The sequence below is a fragment of the Protopterus annectens genome, chromosome 8.part0, assembly GCF_019279795.1.
Source record: "Protopterus annectens isolate FY-2018-M chromosome 8.part0, PAN1.0, whole genome shotgun sequence".
NCBI classification, from domain to species: domain Eukaryota; kingdom Metazoa; phylum Chordata; order Ceratodontiformes; family Protopteridae; genus Protopterus; species Protopterus annectens.
The window spans coordinates 421232766-421255504 of NC_056741.1; the positions used below are offsets into that span (position 1 = coordinate 421232766).

At 41.4% G+C, this 22739-nt stretch overlaps 1 protein-coding gene across 3 annotated transcripts in view; it reads left to right on the plus strand.

The window, feature by feature from the left end:
- TDRKH (tudor and KH domain containing) overlaps positions 1 to 22739 on the plus strand; it is a 1796665-nt gene that overhangs the window by 1269752 nt on the left and 504174 nt on the right. The window lies entirely within an intron of this gene.

Below are 22739 nucleotides of genomic sequence, written 5' to 3' on the forward strand. Positions count from 1 at the left end.
GAGATGCTAGAAATACTCAGAGGGGTGACTGGCAGTCCACAAACCCTATTGAAGATGAGTCAGTTCTCCTGAAGGATTTTGGGTCTCAGCCCTCCACCTCATGGGTGTCTCCACCCTTTGATGAGCTTATGCAGCTGGTCTCTTGAAGGGCGTGGGAGTCTCTGGATACCATGGAGCCTGTCCCTAGGAGGCCTAATAAATTTATCTGTTCTCCCCAAGACCAATCCTTTCTGACCAAGGGTGTGCCAGTTGATGCCATGGTGGTGGTGGCTGCCATCAAAAAGGAAATTTCAGAAACTTCCTCTTCTATCCATCCTCCTAATAGAGATTCCAGGATCATGGATAGATATGGGAGGCGCACTTATAATTCAATGACTTTTGCACTCCATTCGCTCAACTACCTAACCCATTTCACGAGACTGCAAAGAGATCTCCTTAAAGAGCTGGGAGATGCTCTTCAGGGTACAGTAGCTGCAGGAGCTTCAGACAAAGTTGCCTCCCAGCTTTCTACCATCAACTCCATTGTTAACTCGTCCATGCATCTCATTTCGTATGCAGCTGATGGAATGAGCAAAGCAGTGGGTACAGGAATTGCTTTTAGGAGACACTCCTGGATGCGCTTGTGTTCCTTCACCGAGCCTTTCAAGTCATCCGTTGTGAATACCCCTTTTGATGGCTTATCCCTTTTCGGGCCCAAAGTTAAGGAAACTTTTACAAGGGGTGAGCAGGAAGGAAAGACTCTGTCTGCCATCGGAGTTTGTTTTTCCACCCCCTACCAGACCCTACCCCAAGAGTCAAAGGGGAGGGAAAATGTGGTTCCGAAAAGCCCAAGGAGCCTTTCAGGACACACGTGGTGAACTTCCCTCCAGGAGCAGAGGAGGAGGCAATAATGGAAGATGCCACCCTTGCGGCAAAGGGGGTCCGTAAAACTAGGGTGACAAAGATCACTTCTTTGGGAAGCCCTACTAGTGCCCCTGAAAGGAGGCCCGACTGTTTTACTCTGGAGGCAGTCGGGGGTCGATTATCTTTGTACCCAGACGCCTGGCTCAAAATAAACAACAACTAGGTACAAATTTTAATTTCCAAAGGATACTTCATTCCTTTCGCCACACTCCCTCCACTGACCAGCAAAATCCTGGATGTTCCACCCAGTTACAGGGAACAGGCAACAGCAGAGGTCCAAATGTTGCTAAGAAAAAGAGTCATCCAACCAGTCCCAGCAGACCGGATAGGATCCAGAACTTACTCAAGATTCTGTTTAGTTCCAAAAAAGACAGGGGACTACAGACCTATTTTGGACCTCAGCAGGCTAAACAAATCTGTCAAGAAAGAGAAGTTTCGGATGGTCACGCTTCAGTCGATACTTCCCTTTTTAGGGAAAGACAATTGGATATGCTCGATAGATGTCCAGGATGTGTACTACCACATAAAAATGGCCAGACCATCCAGGGATCATCTGTGCTTCCGGCTGGGGGAGCCAATCATTACCAGTTCTGAGCCCTGCCCTTTGGTCTCACTACAGACCCCAGAGTGTTCACCAAATGTGTGGCAGTGGTCACGGCTCACCTGAGACGTTTAGGATTCCAGGTGTTTCCATACCTAGACGATTGGCTCCTCACCGCCACCACCAGGCATCAACTCATTCAAGCCAGGGACTCCACTCTGTCACTCTGCAGCCAGCTGGGCATTACAATAATCTCAGAAAAATCTGCCTTGTCGCCATAGCAACATACCGTTTTTATCAGAGCAGAACTAGACATCACCATACCGTTTTTATCAGAGCAGAACTGGACATCACCACCACCACATTAACACTTGCAGTTTCAAGAGTCTTACTACTCCATCAGCAGGTCCGCAATCTGATATCCAAAAACAAGGCTCCAGCATCAGCAAGTTCTAAAATTGTTAGGTATGATGGCAGTTGCAATTCTGGCCATACTGCTGGGTCGCATGCACATACGGATACTGCAATGGCTGTTGTTCACTCAGTGGTCTTACCAAGAGCTCCCCATGTCTCACCTGATAATGATCACAAACGCTTGCAAAAAAGATCTTCAGTGGTGGTTAACCTCACTTCATGTTACAATAGGTCATCCCTTTGTTTTACCCCCACCATCAGCCACCGTGACCACGGACGCTTCCCTGATAGGGTAGGCATTTTCAGGGAAGGACAGCCCAAGGCACATGGACCGATCAAGAGACACACCTGCATGTCAGTGTCCTACAGATGAGAGCAGTACTTTTGGCGTTGCAGTATTTCCAGGCCTCTCTTCCTCTGGGTACGGTTGCGATTCAGACAGACAAAATGTCAGTGGTCTGGTATTTGAACAAACAATGAAGAACCAGGTCATATCCCCTTTGTCACGAGGCCCTAAGAGTATGGCAGTGGGCTATATCCACCCAGCGCTTTCTGTTAGCAACACATATCCCGGGGAAATCCATCGAGATAGCAGACAAGCTGAGCAAAGCAATTTTGTTGCCCCACAAGTGGTCCCTCAAGAAAAAAAATGGCGGACAGGATATTCCACAGGTGGGGCTAGCCTTGTTGCTACCTTTTTGCCAGTCACATGAACACAAAATGCAGAAGCTACTTTTCCCTGATTTCCCCTCCGGGAGAAGCCCCAAGGGACGCACTCATTCATAATTGGCCTCTGGGCCTCCTCTACATTTCCACCAATCCCGTTTATACCCAAGGTTCTACAGAAAGCAAAAACCCTGGGAAGGACCATCATTCTAATAGCCCCTCATTGACCTCATCAGATTTGGATCCCCTTCCTTCGACTTCATCTTTTGGAGGACCCTTGGATTCTGGACCTTTCTGATGCACTCGTTGGGGGAACTTCATCTCTCTCTGCAGTCCCTGAAGCTGCCAGCTTGGCTGCTCCAATTCCCATCATAGCCAGGTTCCATAACCTCTCCAATGAGATGAAGCAAATTCTCTTATCCTCTCATAAATCTTCTATGAGGAAGCTATACCTTAGCAAATGGAAAAAAAATTCTATTTGGGCCTGTAAAAACAACACTGATCCTTACCAAGCCCCTGTGGCCTCCATTTTAGAAGTCTTGACTGTGATTTTCAACAAAGAAGTTTCCGCAGCAACAGTTCATGTTCAGCTTGCTGCCATTTCTCGTTTTCATCTTGGATTTGAAGGACTGAATATTATGTCACACAAACTATCCAAAGACTTTCTCAAAGGGACCTTTCATCTTAGACCACCTGTGAAATCTCCATATTCCCCATGGAATCTAAATTTTATGCTATCCCGCATTATTCTTCCTCCATTTGAACCAGCTTCCTCATGCGACCTCAAATATTTGTAATGGTAGACTATCTTTTTTAGCAGCTATTATGTCTGCCGGCAGATTGTCAGAGCTTCAAGCATTGTCCATTAAGCCTCCTTATTTGATTTTCCATGCTGACAGTGTCTCACTTCGAACAAACCCCTCCTTTTTGCCTAAGGTTTGCACTGAAACTAATTTTAATCAAATTATTGATTTGCCAGTTTTCTTCCCTATTTACTCCAACAATCTAGAATACATGCTGCACAAACTTGATGTTCACAGACAGCTTAGATTTTACTTGGATAGAACAGAAGATTTTAGGAAATCTGAACAGCTTTTTGTTTCCTTTTCAGACTCCAGGAAAGGTATGCAAGTGGCTAAAACAACTCTAAGTGGTTATCTGATTGTATCACATTTGCTTATTCAGCTGCCAGTATGCCCTTACAACACAGAATTAAGGCTCACTCAACCAGAGCAGTTTCTACATCCTCTGCCTTTTCTGCCAGAATTCCTATTGATAACATTTGTGCAGCAGCCACTTGGTTGAGACCTCATACCTTTATCACTCATTACAAAGTTGACAGGGCCTCTTTTGGTTCTACTGTCCTGAAAAACATACTCCTGTGAGCCAGCCGAGATGAATGGTGCTTGGGACGCTACCCATCTGTAAGAATGAACGGCAAGATAGAACAACTTCACATAAAGAAGTTATGTACTTATCATAACGTTCCATGTGAGTTGTTCATCTCACTTTCATTCTTACCTCCCTCCCTCCTACCCCTCCTGGGCTTTTAGAAGACCAAGATGCTGTATCCTTCCTGGTTGATCAACCCTTCTATACTTTCTCTTATGGAGTGATAGAATGACATATGGTATCATTATACACAGCAAGCAAATCTGAGGTAACTCTAGGTGCATCATGGGATAGGGACTTGGCCTCAAGCTATTTGAAGACCTCGAGCTTTGTAGTAGGCCAACTCGGAGCAGAGGATCAGCTCCGAACCCATCTGTAAGAATGAAGGTGAGATGAACAACTCACATGGAACATTATGGTAAGTACATAACTTCTTTTTATGGAGTACCTGCGAAGTGAAGGACTCAAAGTAGAAAATCTAACTCAGAAAGCACCACAGCAGGATAGAGCAATAGACATCCAAATTAAGGAGAAACTAGTGGAACTGGAAGCAACTGGTCATTTGCCATATGATGATATTTTGGACCCTTCCACAGGAAACCAGTGTAAACATTTATTTGAAGTTGGACAGCAAGGGAAGGTACAGAAAACTTTGGTAACGGTGGCGCAGTCAATAAATAAGAAGTGATAGGCTAGTGAGTTCCCATATGACAGAACAGTGTATGACACAGGATGAAATGGAAGAGAATGTGCCACAGGAAGATGCTATAGAACTTTCTATAGAATGCACGCAGAAAATGGAGAATAAAAAATGTGACCTCATTTTGGAAGAAATGAGCCAAGAGGAGTTGCTTGATTTAATAGAGATAGACATATTAAGAACAATGGAAGAAATGGACTGCAGAAGGTCAGTAAAACTCAGAAAGTCAGAACTTTTACAAATAAACACAGCAATTAGGACTGTCTGTAGAAATCCATGCGATAATACAGAAGTAAACGGGATATATTACTGTGCAGCTAAATTAATAACAGATAAAATTATACCATAAGAACACAGGGTATTAAGGGAAAGGAAGAAATTGAATACCATCATGGAAGTATTGAATAGCAAAAACTCTAAAGCAATTAAGACAAGAGGTGTCACTGTCAGAAGAGTATAGAAGAGGGAACAGATCAACAAAAATACTCAGACAGATGTGATTAAAGTAATGTGCAGTATTATAACGGATCAGGATTTATCATGCACTATATTAATAAACTAAGAATCTCAGCACAGGCAGAAAAACCTAGAAGATACAGAGATAAATATAAAAGAAAAGTGCAAAATAAGGCATTTATTGATGACCCAGAAAAGTTTTATAGAGAATTGGGAAACAAGGTAAAAGGAATTGAAAGACCAACAAAAAAAGAAACCAATAGATTTTGGAGAAGCATTTATGAAGATCCTGTGGAACATAACAAAGATGCTAAATGGATGGAAGAAGTAAAAGAAAGAATAAGAAGTTCAACTGTACAGGGTGTGAAATGGGAGAAGTTACAGCCAGAGAGATTGAAACAAAGTTAAGAAAAGCCTCTAATTGGAAAACCCCAGGCTCAGATGCAGTACCTAACTGCTTGTTAAAAGTATTAACATCTTTGCTTGAAGATTTAGCCATGAGTAAGAACTATTTATATGCATACCCCAAACAGACACCAACCTGATTAACAACAGGAAAAAACAATGCTCCTACTTAATAGTGAACCTGCAAGCTACCGTAAAATTTATAGACCATTATACCATGACCCCCCATTAATATTCCAAAATGTGCACGCTGATTGGACAGGTCGCCAGGACTTTTTCCATTAGTATAAGTCTCTTTTTAAAACACTGTCTCGCTATGTTAAAAGAGTTTAACATAGTGACACAGGTTTAAAAAAAGCAACGGAGATCTCCGTTGCTTTTTTTAAAGCTGTCTCGCTATATTAAATGGGTTTAACATAGCGAGACAGCTTTAAAATAAGCAACGGACATCTCCGTTGCTTATTTTAAAGCTGTCTCGCTATGTTAAACCCATTTAACATAGCGAAACAGTAAAAAGCAACGGAGATCTTGCTTTCAACGTTGCTTTTGGCCACAGCTCTGATTTACTGCGTAGGCATGCGCAGTACATCAGAACTGCCGCGGATACCAGACAGCTGCGGAAGGGCAGCAAAGAGGCATTATACAATGCCATTATTTAAGAAAAGTAATTATTTCTTTTCTTAAATAATGTCATAGTATAATAGCAATAACCCACTTCTGGGTGTGGGTAATGCGGAATTTACCCACGGTTGTCCGTGGGTAAATCCCGCATTACCCACACCCAGGCGTGGGTTATTGCTATAATAACTTGCCTTCTAACGAGACGACGTATAAACTATATACTGGAATTGATGCTAACAGGGTTTATAGTCATTTAGAAGAAAACTGAATTATGGCAATAGAATAAAAGAGCAGTAAAAGAAAGTCATATGGAACAAAGGATCATTTGTTGTTAAAGTCATAGTCGAGAACTGTAAAAAGGGGAAGAATTTAAGTATGGCATGGATTGACTATTAAAAAAAAGCATTTGACAGTATCCCACATTCATGGATAAAAGAGTGCTTAAAATGTATAAGATACCCCCTACACTGATAAACTAAATCACAGTGACTATGAAATAGTGGTAAACCACTTTGCAGTTGAGCCATGTTAAAGGAGAAATTATAATTCCAGGGATAAAAATCCAAAGAGGGATATTCATGGTGACTCTGTCACCATTGCTCTTTTCCCCTGCCCTTAACCCATTAAGCTGTCTGCTTAACAGATTAGGTTATGGCTATAATTTGGCTCCCAGAAAGCAAACAAGTGTAAAGACTTCTCATCTTCTGTTTGTCGATTTAAAACTGTATAGCTCATCGTATGAGGAACTGAAAGCAGAACTGCAAGTAGTCAAACCTTTTTCAGATGATATAAGAATGTAATTTGGTATTGATAAATGTGCAAAAGCAACCTTTAAAGCAGGAAAGATGCCGCACCAAGAAAACATCGGTTTGGGACAAGAATGTGATATAAAAGAACTTGAGCAAGAGGGAATGTATAAATATTTGGTAACTGATGAAGGATCAACAATAAAACATGAACAAATGCAAATGAATCTTAAGAATATTTTAGAAGACTAAAATTAATCCTGAAAACAGCCTTGACATCTAGGAATAAAATTCAAGCTATAAACCAATTTGCTCTTCCTATCCTAACTTACAGTTTTGGAGTGATTGAATGGCCCCAAATGGTGTTGAATAGATTAGACAGGAAAACAAGAATGATGCTTCTTGCTTATCAAATGATTTATAAAAATCAGTGCATACCAAGATTATATATTCTCCAGTCCAAAGGAGGTATGGGCCTACTTGAAATTCATTACATGTATAGATCTGCATTTGTGGGACTGCATACATACCTGCTAACCTCACAAGACCCAAATATAGTGAAAGTGTTGAAACATGAGGAGAATAAATCTAAGATGACTTCCCTTAGTCTAGCAGAACATATCCGCGTCAAGCGGGAACTGAAGTTAAACCAGAAGTAGATAAACGTCAGGCAGCAACTGAATGTGCCAAAAAAACAAAAGAAGGAATACAAGGTGAAGGATTAGATGCAAAGGCAAGAAATGTAGAAAATGCATAAATATAGCTGCAAATATAGAAAACTCCTGAAAGAACCTTGTGTTGATCAGGATCGAAGCAGGAATGGTTAAGGAGAGGCAAATTCAAACAAAAAGATGAAAGGTTACTATTGGCAGCCCAAGATAGTGGGCTACATACACATTGTATCCACAAGGTTCATTGAACATGTGGGAGAAACAAACAAATGTAGGTTTGTACATACTAATGGCAGAAGGACTGTATACTTAAAGGCATAATAATGTGGCAAGACTGTTGTATTGGGGATTGTGCAAACACTATAATATTGAAGTAGCTGAAAATCACTGGAAACATGTGCCACAAAGCATTTTAGAAAATGATGAAATCTAGATCACATGGGATCACCCATTACCAACAGTTCAAAAGACAGATGCGACAAAACCAGATATAGTAGTCCATGAAAAATAGACAAAAGTAGCATTGATCATTGAAATTGCTACACCCAGTGATTGCGGTGTCCTGCATACAGAGGAGAGAGAGACAAAGTTATCAGGATTTGTAGGCAGAAATGACAGCAATGTGGAAGAAAGATACCCAGACAGTTCCAGCAGTAGTAGGAGTAGTCGGTCTTAGAAAAAAGAATCTACAGCCATATTTAGATACGTTACCAGTACATACAACTCCGTATGAATTGCAGAAGGAGTTATTACTGGGCACATTGCGGGTGCTGCAAAGAGCACTTATGGCTGAGAGCAAAAATTGAAACAATACTAATTTCATGAACTTAATCATACTTTGTCTTAGGAATGGGGTCCATTCCCGTCATTGTATTAGAAATTCAAAAGATCTGGAGAAATTGATGTAAATAAGTCATTTAAGTTTAAATGCAACTGAGGTATGCACAGCTCAGCAGTCTTGTATAACAGTAGTGTTTAGCTTACTTTGTAGTAGCTGTAGGCTGAACTGCTGCAAGGTACTTTAGGGTGCTAGGTGCAATGCTTTTTCCACATTATGCAACTATGCCCAGCTTGCTGCATCTGTATATAGCAAGAGCCTGTTCACTGATAGGACTTGGGTGAGTTGGTTACATTAGGAAAAGTTACAAATGGAAGTACCTGCTTCACTTTGAAAGTGACTAAAAACAGCCAATATTTGCAGCGACAATGATTTATTCACTTAGCAGCACAGAAAAAAAATTGAATGCACTCAAAACTGATATGAATAGCTAGGCACAGCAGAGAAACTACTTGAAATTCAGTGCAAACTGTAAAATGACTTCAGTTGTGTAGATAACTTTCAAATCAAGAGCAGATGCTTTCTGAGAAATCACAAAGAATGTTTTTCAATGAAGATGATGTGGTTAATGTTTTCAAAAGCTTTTGTAAGGCCCAGGAAGATGACTCCTGTCAGAAAACCTTTTTCCATGTTTGCACAGATGTTGTCAGCGGATATTAATAGCTGTGATTGATAGTGTGATTGTTAGAAACCATGCTGTCCGCTGATAGGAATGTTGTATTTTTGAATACAGTCAATGATTTGTTGGTGTATTATTGTTTTAAGAATTTTTGCTGTAGGAACAAATGTTGCAGAGAGTAACCTGTATTCTTAGGTGAACAAGGATGAGTGGCTTTGGTGAGTGGCACTAAAAGTGAGTGAGTGAAGCTATGAGGAACTGTGAGTGTGGTTTGAAAGGTTGAAAATGAATGACAAGCTGTATATTGACTTGGCTCTGTATTGTAGGAAGTGTGGGTACAGTGAGTGGAATAAAGCGTTTTGTGAATAACTTGTTCTAGTAGTGCTTTAACTTTGGGGATGTTTTTAAAGGAAAACGGGGTTATCTGTAAGTGCTTGAAAGGGGGGACCTGAGTCGTGTGGTGGATGGTTGAAAGTTAGAAAGTACAGATGAGGGGAGAGAGGAGATTACATTTTTTGAATCTGGTTAAGAAGAAAAAGCAGAGGATGTGTGGCTTGGTTATACTTTTTAGGAAAGAGTGAGGATGTGCTTAGTTTAATTAATACCCAGAATTTTTGGGAATCATTAACTTAAGCGGACAGAATTTATAGATTTTTAAGTTTTTCAGGAAGATTTGTTGTGATGAAACCAAGTGAGTTTGATCTAGTACAGTGGATCACAGTAGTTCATCTAAGTTAAGACAGAGGAAGAAGTGCAATTTACATAGTCTACAGTACATTAAGGATGTTGTAGACTAAGTTTTTGTGTTAGTAACTTAATAGAGTTAAACACTGATCCATTGTCTGTTTTCATCTGTTCAAACATGTGGGTTACCGGATCTGACCTCGGTGCCATCTTCAAAACTTTATCAGATCCAGAGCTCTGACTACTTCCTTACCCTTAATTCCCTAGGCTGTACCTCAGATGCTCAGATCTCGTTTGCCACTTGAATGATACAGATGTGCACAGAAATCTTTCCAGCAGTGGGTTGTATTGTATATTTCTTATTTTTTTCTGCATCTCCTCTTGTACCGTGAGTGTTTCTCTCTCTTTTTTTTCTTAACGTTTCTAAAGATTTATGCACTTGGTTGTATATTTAGGATTTATAGTAGCCCAGTTAGTATAGTCAATTTAAAAGTTAAGGTCTTAGGCCTCCTTTACATTTTTTTAGTATTCATATTTAAAAACAAAACGTGTATAGTTTTGAACTTTTGTATTAATTGTTTGTACTTGTCAATTATCTTAGTAATATTTATCCATCAGGATGTCTGAGTCGACTGTATTTAAAAAGTGCTCTGAGTGTAGGTAGAAACTACCATTGCAGGATCAAAACTCCAAATGTGTCTGCAGTCTCAGTGCTGCGCACCTGGATATAGAATGCCATTCTTGTGGATTATTTATTGCTAGGTCCCTCCAAACCAAAAGGGATGGGTTTATTTTAAAGGGACTCCTTCCAGCAAAGACAGAGGGTACCCCCCTTTTCCTTCTTCCTCATCTAAACAAGAAAAATCCAAGTCAAACAGTCAAGATAAAGACAAGGGAAAGAAAGGAAAGAGCAAGTCTCCCTCGAAAATTTCAAAGAAAAGGTCTCTGAAGCCAGCAACCTTGGTCTGCCTCAATCTCAAGGTTCCCAGAAGGTCGGAACCAACACCTACTTGGGTTTGGTCACCTCCCCGTACCAGTTACTCACCAGAACTGATGAGTTCTAGTCTTCAATCACCAATCTTACCAAAAGGAGATATTCTCAGCCACCTTTGGTAGCATCATCCACTTGATTGTCTAGAAGCCTCACAGAACTTGACAGAGTAGGATGAAGAGGAAGTTCTTGAGATCACAGATACAGTTTGGGGTTATCTTGGTACTGTCTCCTGGGAAGCTACCGAGCACTGGCCAACTTACCCTTCCCTTACAGGAATGCATACCAACTTGCCCTTCGGGTTCAGTATTATTGGATCCAACTGGAACCAGAGCACCTTTGTTGGTGCTGGAGCTGCTTATATTTTTGCCAATTATCTCTTCTATCTATTGACTCCAGTGTCTTCGGACCAAAATGAGACTGAGCCAAAGCTTTGGTGCTGAGTTCCAGGGGGGGGGGGGTGAAAACTGATACCAGTATTCTTGGAGCTGTCTCTCCTTCACAGGGCTTTGGCCCTGGACAGCTCCGATCTGAAATGGGCTTTGGGACTGAGGCTGGTCAGTGCTGAGGTTTCTCTGTCTTTGGAATGGAGAGAGCTATGAGTTCCAGTGGCAGCCTTGGCCTTTGAAGGTTTTGAAAGGGTTTTCACAAGTACCAAAGACAAGTTAGCTTCAACTAGGTTGGCTCCTCCCAAACCCCATCTGCAGTCTGTTTCTTCGTCTCTTCATCCTGTCAGACAGATACAGTCAGTACCAGTAGCTTCTGACAAAGTCTGCTTCATTAGTTTCCTGTGCGATTCTGGCTCTTCTACTGCTCCCCTAGAAGGTGCTCCCAGAAAATGGACATGCAGACAGATGCACTAGTGTCTTCCCCAGAGTCTTTCACCGAATGTACTGACTTAGAGGAAGGGGTGTGTCCCCCTTGCACCCTCTCTGAAGATGTCACATTTATTGATATTCTTGAATTAATGAAACAAAGAGGGGATTGGTCATTCCAAGACCCTTCACTGAATGAGTTTGTATTCTTGGAGGCCTTTGGTTCTGGACCAGCATCATCCTGAGTGGTATGTCCTGTTGACCCACTCATTGAGCTTATGGCTCAACAACAGTGGAAGAACCCTGATGTAGTGGAGCCCTTCCCTAAGAAAGCCAATCAAACATTGTCTGCACCACCTGACAGGAAGCACTGGAGTAAGGATCCACTAATAGATGCTGTGGTGGCAGCTGCCACTTAAGTCTATCAGAAGAAGGCTTGTCTGTTTGTCTTCCTAACAGAGAATCTAGAGCAGTAGACATTTTTGGGAAGCAGGTCTATACATCAACACCTTTCGCTCTTAGATCACTGCGCTCCCTAGCCCGTTTAACAAAATTTCAGAGAGATTTAACTAATAATGGTATCCTTCGGGGAGTCACATATACCTGTTGCTGCCTGGGGTTTTATCTGCTGATGATCAGAAAACAGTGAACTCCCAGCTTTTCACCCTTCAGTCCCCTAATGTGGCCATACTTACGGCCAGAGCAGCAGGCACTGGCATTACCTTGCGTCTGTACACCTGAATGTGACTTTGTGATTTTGCAGAAGGCTTTAAGTCATTTTTTATTAATGCCTGTTATGATGGTTCCACTTTGTTTGGACCAAATGTCAAGGATGCACTCACCAGTAGCCAACAAGATAGCAAGACACACTGCAGTGGGAGTAAACTTCTCCAAACTGAAAGAACATTCTCTAGGAACCAGAGATTGGGGAAGATGGTGTGGTTCTGGAAACCAGAATACTAATTGGTTGGATTCTAGATGCTGTAACTTGAACCTAGAAGCAGTGACTTAAACCTCTGTGCATACTTTTAGAAAACACTGTAAATTAGATTCCTTCTTCAGGCCCATGACTAGCTTTGTTAGGGCCATTCTTCCAGGGCTCCTAGACCCTTCATAGATTTATAGATGCATACCAGACTAACATCCAGTGGGGCTTTTTTATGCCTAGCTATGCATCCTAAATATCTGACAAGTTCTGGTACTCTTAATTAATGCAAACTGGGGTTTGGGAGATGAAACATTTACAAGCAGAGGGGCCTGGGATATAAAATATTTACAGGCTGTGTCCATTAGAGACATAGGTGCCAAACCATGGATGACGTTCCTGTTCCCCATCCAGTTGCCCTTGAATTGGGTTAGGGAAGACCTGTGCTTCACATGGATGGGAAGGCTGTTCCAGAGAAGGAATAGTCATGAATGGAGGACTACAGTGGTTAACCCTCTGCAAAGGACAGACCATAAACAGATCCTGATAACTATTTCTATTGCAGACAATATTTAAGTCTTAGGAATGGGTAATACTGGTGCTGTTTGTTTTGCAGATATGCAGGAGGTCCATCACGGTGGGGTCCAACAATGGCTTGTGTGCCAGTCATCGAACTCACCTCACCTCAGCATTCTGTGGGAGACATAATATAGGGATAGGACTTTGAGGCAGCCTTTACAGAACATGTTGTTTATGCCCTGTTTTCTTTTAGTGAGAAACCTCTGTGGATGTTCCAATTCTTGGATGTGCTTGGTTAGGTACGTACCATAGTGAGCAATGTACTCAATGATAGGTCTGATAAATGCTGAATATAGTAAAACAATGACTTCCCTAGACCTAGACGCCATATCTCCTTTGTTTATAAGTTGAACAGCATAGAATGATTTCTTCACTACTGTAGACACGTGATGGTCAAAGGCTAGATTACAGTCTATGCGTGTCCCCAAGTCCCTGACTATTGGTTCAACTCTTAGGGGTGTGCTGTCAGTGTGATAGTTAGTGGGTATATGTGACTCCCCGAAGGATACCATTATGTATTTCTTGGCATTTAGTTTTAGTCCATGGCACTGACTCCAATTATTTGTCTCAGGCCTTCCTGGAGGACATTAGTGTTGGTGGAGGATTCTGTGATTGCTCCTAATTTTCAGTTATCTGCAAATTTGGTCAGCCAGAGACCATTGACTTCAAAAAGTAGATGCCAAACAGAAGTGGTTCCAGGTCCAATTCCTAAGGGACTCTGCTAGTGATTGGCCTCTTCTTAGAGGTGGACTCCCCAAATCTAAATTCCTGCATCCTGTCTGTGAGCTAGCTGGCTATCCACCGAGTGACATATGGGTTTATACCCAACCTCTTGCTTTTGTCAATAATGCCCAAGTGCGGCATTGTGTTAAATGCCTTTGCCAGGTCAGGGTAGACAGTGTGAACCATTTTGCCCTTGTTAATTTCTTTGGGGACCTTCTTAAAGAAGTCTGCCAGTTTGAGTAGGCATGACCTGTTCTTGTAACTAACCTAGGTTGCGTCCAGTGTCTGGAGGTTTTGTATGTCGCTATTGGTCATTTCCATGACTTTGCATGTACGACTAGTAAGACTAATGGGTCTGTAGTTTCAAGGGTCTGCAGATAGCCCACATTTGTGCAGAGAGATTACTATTGCTGTTCTTCACTTATGAGGCACTAAGCCTTTTTTGAAGCTACGGTTAAATAGTGATTCCAGTGAGCCAGATAGGTCATGTATTTAGATGGCAGCCTGCGAGATTGTTTGGGCCATTAGATGTTGTGCTGTTTGCCTTAGAGAGAGAATTGAGGACCTTTTCCGTGTGTTATATTTGGTATTTCCTGAGGGGAGGCTGAGGGGGGGGGGGAAGATGGATAAAGTTTGAGCTGAATTTATCTGCCAGTATGTTTGCTAATCTTCTGAGTCCATGTAGGTGCCTCCGTTAACAATGAGCTCATGCGTGCAATTGTGTATTCCCTTTGAGGTTGCAAACATAGCTAAAGAATACCTTGTGGTTGCTGTTGGCCTGGGAGGCCAAATTTACCTCAAATCTGGCTTTGGTAGGCTTTCTTTGTCCTCTGAGGAGTTGTGTTTGATGGGAGCACTTTTATCTTGCTGAGTGCTACACCTCCTAATTTTTGCCATAATTTTCTTCCTTCTGTTATACAGCCTATTGTTGATGTGATTTTACTAGGGTAGCTTGTTTTGAGTTAGTTCTGCACTTCTTCCTGGTGGGTACCTCTGTCTCTGTGCAGCTATTAACATATTTGTATAGAGTTTCTATGGACAGTTCTGTGTAGGCAGCAGTGTTCTTAAGGTTTAGAGGTGCTTGAAATTTTGCCAGATTATCACTTGATAGTGGGAAGTTAGCTTTAGAGTAGTTCCTGATCTTTCCGAGGTAAGCTAGGGTTCTGGGTTTCTGCCTTACTTCAAGGGAGACCATTCTCTGGTCTGAACTTACCAGACAGGACATTACATTAGTGGGGTGTGCAGCATTCTACCATATTAATGGGGACCAGATCCAGTATGTTTGTGCCCCTGGTCAGTGTATTAATATTGTCCATTGAGTTTGTGTTTACAAAATCCAGGAGTCTGTGTGCCTGTACATTTGATATTGTATATGATTCTTAGTTAGTAGTGGGGTGATTAAAGTCTCCCATGAATATGGTATTGTTGGATGATGAATGTTTCCAGTAACCTTAAATGTATGTTATGGGTTTCCTGGGTCATAGGGCAAGACATGTAGCTTGCAAGGAAGTGGTATGGGATTTGCCTATGGTGATTTGAATGTGGAGAAGCTCAAATGCATTGTCCTGTTTGACCAAACTTGAGGTATGTTTATTTTTTATGTAAATTGAGACACCCTTACTTTTAAACCCTGACTTTGTAGTGGCTGATCAAAATGTGTGGAAGGCATTATAGCCTTGCACTGCTGGAGTGCTGTCTGCAGCTTTAAGACCATGTGTCACTTACTACAGAGACATCAGCACTCTCTAATGTGAGTAGAACTTGTAGGGAGTGGAGTTTTTCTGGTAGACTCTTAGCTTAGAACACTAATACCTTTAGATTTTTCTCAGTTTTCATTTGCTGTGTCAGAAGTATTTTTGGCTTGGTACTGCCTAAAATAGGAACTATGAGGGAGGACAATGTTTATCTTATATTCAAAAGCTTAGAAGGAGAGATGCAGATCATCCCTGACAGAGCAGTGTGGTCTGTTGACCATCTCCTTCCATGCTAACAAATATTATATTAGAGTGACACCAAAAGCTAAGCCAGTTGGTCAGTTATCTTCTATTCGTACAGTGGAACCATCCTTGGAAAAGGTAGAATGCTGATCAATGATTGGCTCATACCAGCCTGGAACACGTACTCCGAGAGCTCCATGATGTCTCTGTTCATATAGTCTAATGAGGTATGTCTCAAGTCACTTACACCCACATGAACTGTGACTGAGTTATACAGGCAGTTGTGGTCCAGTACCTGAATACATGCGTAATATGGTGGATCCTGTCCCCTGATTAGCAGCTGACAATGATTCAGGCTGGTGAGAGGGACATTGTCTCACAATGATGTCTCTAATGACCAGAATGTTGAGTTGTGTGGTGGCTTGCCATATGTTAGAGGCTCCATGAAATATGTCTGTATGTATTGATGTGGGTATTCTTTCAAAGGTGTGCATTTGGGGCTACTGAGGGCACTTGTATGTGCTTTGTCTAGGAGGTCTTTGGGGTTTAGGAAGGTTATATTTAAGTGTGTCAGCATATGTGGGTCTGTGGGTCTTCAGATTTTTTGTAATGGGTGCAGCATGTGTACTAAAAATCTGACTGACATTTGGAGTGCTTTTATGTTAGAGTTTTGCCTCCAGTGATATTGTATAAATAAAATCTGTTTCATATCTTGTCAGTTTGTTTGAGAATTAGCTGGTTGTCAGTAAACATGAGGCAATTTCTACATTGTCTTGGGATGTCTATAGCCACCAAGCTGGCAATGAAGTTAGAAAGATAGTAACCATGGCAGCAGGCCCTTTGTTATTGATTAGACTATTGTGGTGAGAATGTAAAGCTTAGCTAGGAGCATTTGGTTTGTAACTCTGAGAACTGTGCTTGTCACTGTAAACTAGTTGCCCTGTGTGCAACTAGGTATTTGTGAAATTTTATGGGTGCTTTTTTAGGGAAAATATCAGCTCAAGGTACCTGCATCTATACAGGGCCCTGCTAAACACTTGAGAGGAAACGGGTCTGTATCACATAGTTGAAGTTTTATAACTTCAAACATGAAATGTGCGAACCATTTTGTTCAAGGTTACAAAACTTAGACTATGAATAAAAAAAAAAAAAAAGGAAAAACAAAATAAACTGTTTTAAGTAGGGGGGCAAGCCTCCCTGCACCCCCTACAACCCCCATTACTTAAATATGCCAACTCCGAGATTGCACCTCATTCAACAGAGTGGAAACCTCCCCTTATGGAGATTTCCGTTGAAAAGCTCAAACTTGTACAAGTTCGAACTTATGGTCTCGACCATATAAGGTTCGAACTTGTGCAAGTTCGACTATGTGATAGGAACCCAGAAGAAACTACTAAATTATATCCTGATGATTTATGAATGAAGTATTTAGGAAGATAATTTGGAGTTCTCCTTCCACCTCCTACTTTTTGCAAGCTATGGTAATGTACCAGTATAGCTGAGACTGTTGCAGTATAAACAGTATAGTATGGTTGTGTAAATAAACTTACTATGACAGTAGATGTTTGAATGATAACTGCTGCATTAACCACTCCCTCCATTCACCTTTATTTTTTGTGATTTTTATGCCAGGGTGTGGACATGGATATATATTTTTTTATTTTCCTAACAATGTCTTTGCAGGGCATAGAGTCCCTCTTTCAGTTGGCATAAAAAGCTCTGAAGCACTTGGCCCAAGCTGACTAATAGTTTGGGCACATGGAAGGTGCCCAGAAGCCATGGTAGCTGGTCAGCTGTTATATCTTGTGCAGGATATCACCCATATAGCTTAGGCCACTGCAGCAGTGATCATTCAAACATCTGCTGTTAAGGTAAGTTTATGCTTATTGTGAAACAAGTAGCATTTTTCCTTTAATTGTCCATTCTGCTGATTTACTTGCTGTGAATTCACTATCTAGCTAGTTGTATAAGTTAATGTAGTTTTACAATCCAGCAAGCTCTTAGCTGTGTTTTACTTTGAGGACTGAGGATTTTCCCTCTAGTAGTAACCTGGTCTGTCTGAGATGGAAAGCACACTAGAGAGCTCTGGGTGTAGTCCTTTTATTGGCCAGAGGGATTATTAGTCAGCTTACTATTTTTTAGTGTCTGTATACTTTTGGAAAATTTGCAGGTCTCTTGGCTAATTTCCACAGAACTCAGCAATACTTGGCATCCTCACCTGTGCCTCAGAAGTGTTCGTCTGGCATCTGGTGGCATCCAGCCAGAACTTAGTGCTTTTAATAATCACACTTTTTATAAACTGCTTGAAGTGCACAGACATTCTTTTGATATCTTGAATTATTTATTGTCTTTTCTTGTTCTTATTTTGAAAAAAAAAGTGCATTTTGCCTCTCATTGTGTGTTCTGATTTACTTTGCTCTGAGTTCATTAACTAGTTGGATTAATTAGTATATTGCTACACTCCAGTAAACTCCTTTCTGTGTGTTTACAACTAAAGAATTGAGGAATTTACAACTAGTGGCTGCACATGGTAGCTCGGTTGTAGCTCAACTAATAAGGACCTGTCATGATGTATATAGACTTTCCAAATTTCTCCACAGCGAGTTTGGTGGATATGGGCATCCTGAGGCAATGTAGCAATTGTCTCATGTTCACAGGCAACCATTTAATCTGTAATGAAACAGATATAGTATGTGTGAGATGTACATATGCATTGTCACTGGAGGCAAAGCAGAAGATGAAGAGGACCTCTTGCAGTCCCCTTGGAATATCTGGAGTCTTGCTTTTGAGGCTTCTCAAACCTGTTCTTCAGTGCTGATGGAGAAGCCACCCCAGAAACAGAAGCAGAAGAAGTAGAACCTGAGGGTAGAAGCTGTTTCATTACCAACTTGGCCCAACAGTCACTGATGGCCCTAGTACAAAAACATTCACAAATGGAGCATCTAGAATCTAGATGCGCCTGTCCCAAATAACAAATACACTGTGTGTATCCTGGGAAAGCAACTTATACCTGCAGGAAATGCACTTTTTAAAACCTTTATCCATACTTAATAAACTAAGTTAAGCTACTGTAATGACACACAATTCCGCAAAACACACTAAACAACAACACTAGGACCCAACAAAAGGGTGGGAAGAAAAGAAAGACAAAGCAAATAACACTATGTACCTAGAATGACAAAGAACAGAAAAGAATACAAACAATAGGTAAGGGAACAACAAACTCTCAACAAATTCATTACGCTAACTTAAAAAAAAAAAAAAAAAGCAGAGCTGCAAACCAGAATGGTGGCAAACTAAATCTGGGTAGTTGAAGGAGGAGTGGGGAGGTATGGGTAAGGGAAGCAAAGCCAAGTGAGCTAAAGACTTTAGAATTGGTCAGAGTCAGGTGCGAGTCTGATCCTATGTCCCGCAGGTTGAACCAAATGGAGACAGACAATAGGTATCTATCATTATGGTAAGTACATAACCTTTGTTTCCGTAACCCCAGTAAATCCTGTAACAGGAAAGATTATAACATGTCAAAATTTCAAACCCCGATAACACAGAAGCCTACATAGAACTGTTGAGAGAAGCTGTGTACAGCCATGTCAGTAGTTGTATAGAGGCTGCTGTGCCTAGCAGCAGTGACCCCAATTCAAACTCAAAAAAAAAGAAGCCACCCTGGTAGAATCAAGTATTAAACAGGTGTACAAAAAATTTCACAGCTACACTTGGAAAGTGCATCACCCAAAAAGACATGAACTCTCTCTTCAAGCTGAATAGACAGCTAATTGGGTAGATTAAGACCAACAAAGCCAATTTTGAAGTTAAGGTAGCTTCCCAGGCCAAGGCCAGTCATAAGGCCTTATTTAGCTATGTCCAAAAGCTTATGGGCAACACACAGTGTGCTGATGTGGTTATAAATGCAACTATGTTCATGGAGCTGAAAGATATAGCAAATCTACTGGCTGACATATTCAGCTCCAGCTTTAACCCCCCCCCCCCCAAAATACCATTGAATATAACCTCACCAACTGTCAGTGGGGAACAGACCCTAAATGTGCTTTCTAAGCCCAAAAATCACAGCTTCAGTGGGCCCTGATAATATCCCAGTATGTCTCCTAAACAGTCTTGACATATTGACCTGTCAGGGCCATTGAAGTCACTTTTCAACAGTAGCCTCTGAACAGGCTTTGTGCCACGCAAATGGAGGACTGCAACAGTTGTCCCTCTGCACCAGAGCAGACCATCAGTCGTTCTTGTTACCTACAGACCCATTAGTCTGACTAGTCTCATCTGCAAAGCCATGGTAAGAATCATTACGGAAATGATTAACAATAACATTGGAACCTTCAGACACTGGACCCAACTCAATTTGGTTTTATCATGGGTGGATCATGCCTTTTAAACCTGGTGGACTTCTTTGAGAAGGTCATCAAGGCTATGGACGAGGGTAAAATGGTGTCTATTGCGTACCTTGATCTGGAGAAGGCATTTCATGCAGTACCCACCTCGGGCATTGTTAAACTCACAGAATTAGGCATAAACCCCTTTGTAACATGCTGGATAGTCAACTGGCTCACAGATAGGACCCAAGAAGCTAGGATTGGAGAAGACCATCTCCACTAAGAGGCCTGTCACCAGCTGAGTCCCTCGGGGCTGCATGCTGAATCTGCTTCTCTTTGACATCTTCTTTTCAGAAGTCAAGATCAATTTAAAGGGCCTCTGACTGACCAAGTTTGCAGATGATTATAAACTAGGGTCAGTCATGGAATCCCCCAGTACACAAATATCTTGCAGGATGGTCTAACACAGACAAATGACTAGTGCCAAAGCCACATCTTAAAACTCAATGGCAAGAAATGCATGATAGTACCTTTTGGGAAGTCAGCCACAACGAGAAACTGCAACTTCAGTAAGACAGACTCTGTTGTCAGGGATTTTGGGGCTGCATGTAGATAGTAACGTAGCTATTGGCCAATATGTGTCTAAGGTAGTAAGAAACTCATTCGATGTTGCTCAGATTAGAAGTGAAGGCATGGCATCCAGGCCCTCATCAGACCCAACAATGAGTATGGTGCCCCTATGATATGTACCTGACTAGGCACATGCAACAAATGGAAAGTACACAAAAGTTCATCACAAAAAGAATACAAGATGTAAACAAAATGTCCCGTGCACATTTCCTCAAAGCCATGACACTCTGTACTCTGTTCCTTACAGACTGTTCAGATGTGATCTATGCCTGGTATACAAGGCATCCTAGGACCCTGCTCTGATTAACCTTTTGCATATCCACAAAATGAGCAGCTTCAGAACTACTAGAACCAAGGACTTAAATTTTGCTTATATTAATAGGACATGAGGCCACTGTGTCTCTCAGAAGCCTCATTCTCTGGAACAGGCTTCCCCTACCCACCCCTATTAAAGCATAACCCGGACCAGTGGTGGGAATCCAGAAATTCAATCACTGGTCTGGCACATATGTCTCTGATAGACAGAAGCAATAGTTGTTAATTCATGCCCTACCTAACAACTTAGAGCCTCTAAAGCACAATAACTCATGAAAGACATTTATGTTGCATGTGTAGCCATGTAAAAAGGCCGTAGTGGTCATTAGCATAGTGTACAGGTATGAACCTATCAACATGCATTTTTTTTTACAGTAAAAAGTATGAAAGTCTAATCATTGGCAGTACTGACTGTAATTCTCTGTGACTTACCAGAAAATCAAAAAATTTGTAAGGGACAAGCAAAAATATGAGATAGCAAGCAGGGGAATAGACAGGAATTTACAAATTGTTCACACTGAAGGCATATTATACTGCCGCTTTGTCCTCCACATAAAAAGTGTGGGTTTATGCCATGGTGTTGATTATACTTCTAGACCATACTGCAGCCTCACACGCATCACACAGACTGGCTTTTGGTTACAGTGCTGCACTGCAACAAGTCTTTGTAGAGCAGCCAGTAGCCTTAACTTACAAGTCAGTATTGTGGCAAGCCTCCCTTCTTTATCATGGCAACCACTCTTTCAGATGCCAATTGGTACCAGTGCTGGCACTCAGCTTTGTGCTACATCAGAACAGCCAGTCTCAGAGGTTTCAACCAAACCAGTGCCAGTGTCCGACACCAAGCCTCTGCGCCACAACATGGAAGGTTGTCTACAAAGTAACATAAGCTAGGCCAACGCATAAAGTAAATTCCAGCACTCTGCCTATAGTTAGAGTATAATTAATTCATTTAAACCCAGCACAATGAACACCTCTTAATTAGTAGACCTTAAAAAGGCTAACTTATTAAAATTATATGAACCAGTGAATCTATAGATATGTGCAGTTTCCAGCAGTTTCAGTTTTTCTGAATGTAGTAACTGGACAAGGGTAGCCAATAATAATATAAGCCCGTAATAACAATATAAAGTTGGCAGTTTCTAGTCACATTACTGTGATATAGACTACAGAGAACTGTTCAGTTTACTTGCCTGTAAACTGTTGCCCTTAACTGATCACCGTGCTTTCCTGCTGGTCTGTTGTATAATAGTCACTTGATTAGTGACAGACTGGAGTTGTAGAGTTGTTTTCCACATATGAGATTAATTGTGATAGACAGTTTAAAACTGTGGCCAGTGATAACAATAAACACTGCTTACAGCAGAATGTTCATGCCTTTTTTACTTTTACACCTAGTCAGTTGGGGTCCCCTGCATACCTCTCAACTTCTTTCTTCAAGAATTCTCGACACAGCCAAAAATAATAGGGTGACAGAATCAATGACAGTTTATAACTGCTACTGTAATTCACTTAAATTAATAGAACAGTCTTTGCAACAACATGCAGTTTCTGAAAGATTAAGTATGAATAATGTCTAGCATTATGGACTTTCCCGAAGTCCTCATTGATTTACCATGTTTTATGTTGGACAGAGACAACATTTTTTTAAAATGTCAGGGATGTTCTGAAAATTCAGGAAAGAAAACACACACGCTCATCCACACACACACACACACATGCTCACACACACACTCTCACACACACACACACACACACACACACACACACACACACACACACACACACACACACACACACACACACACACACACACACACACACACACACACACACACAC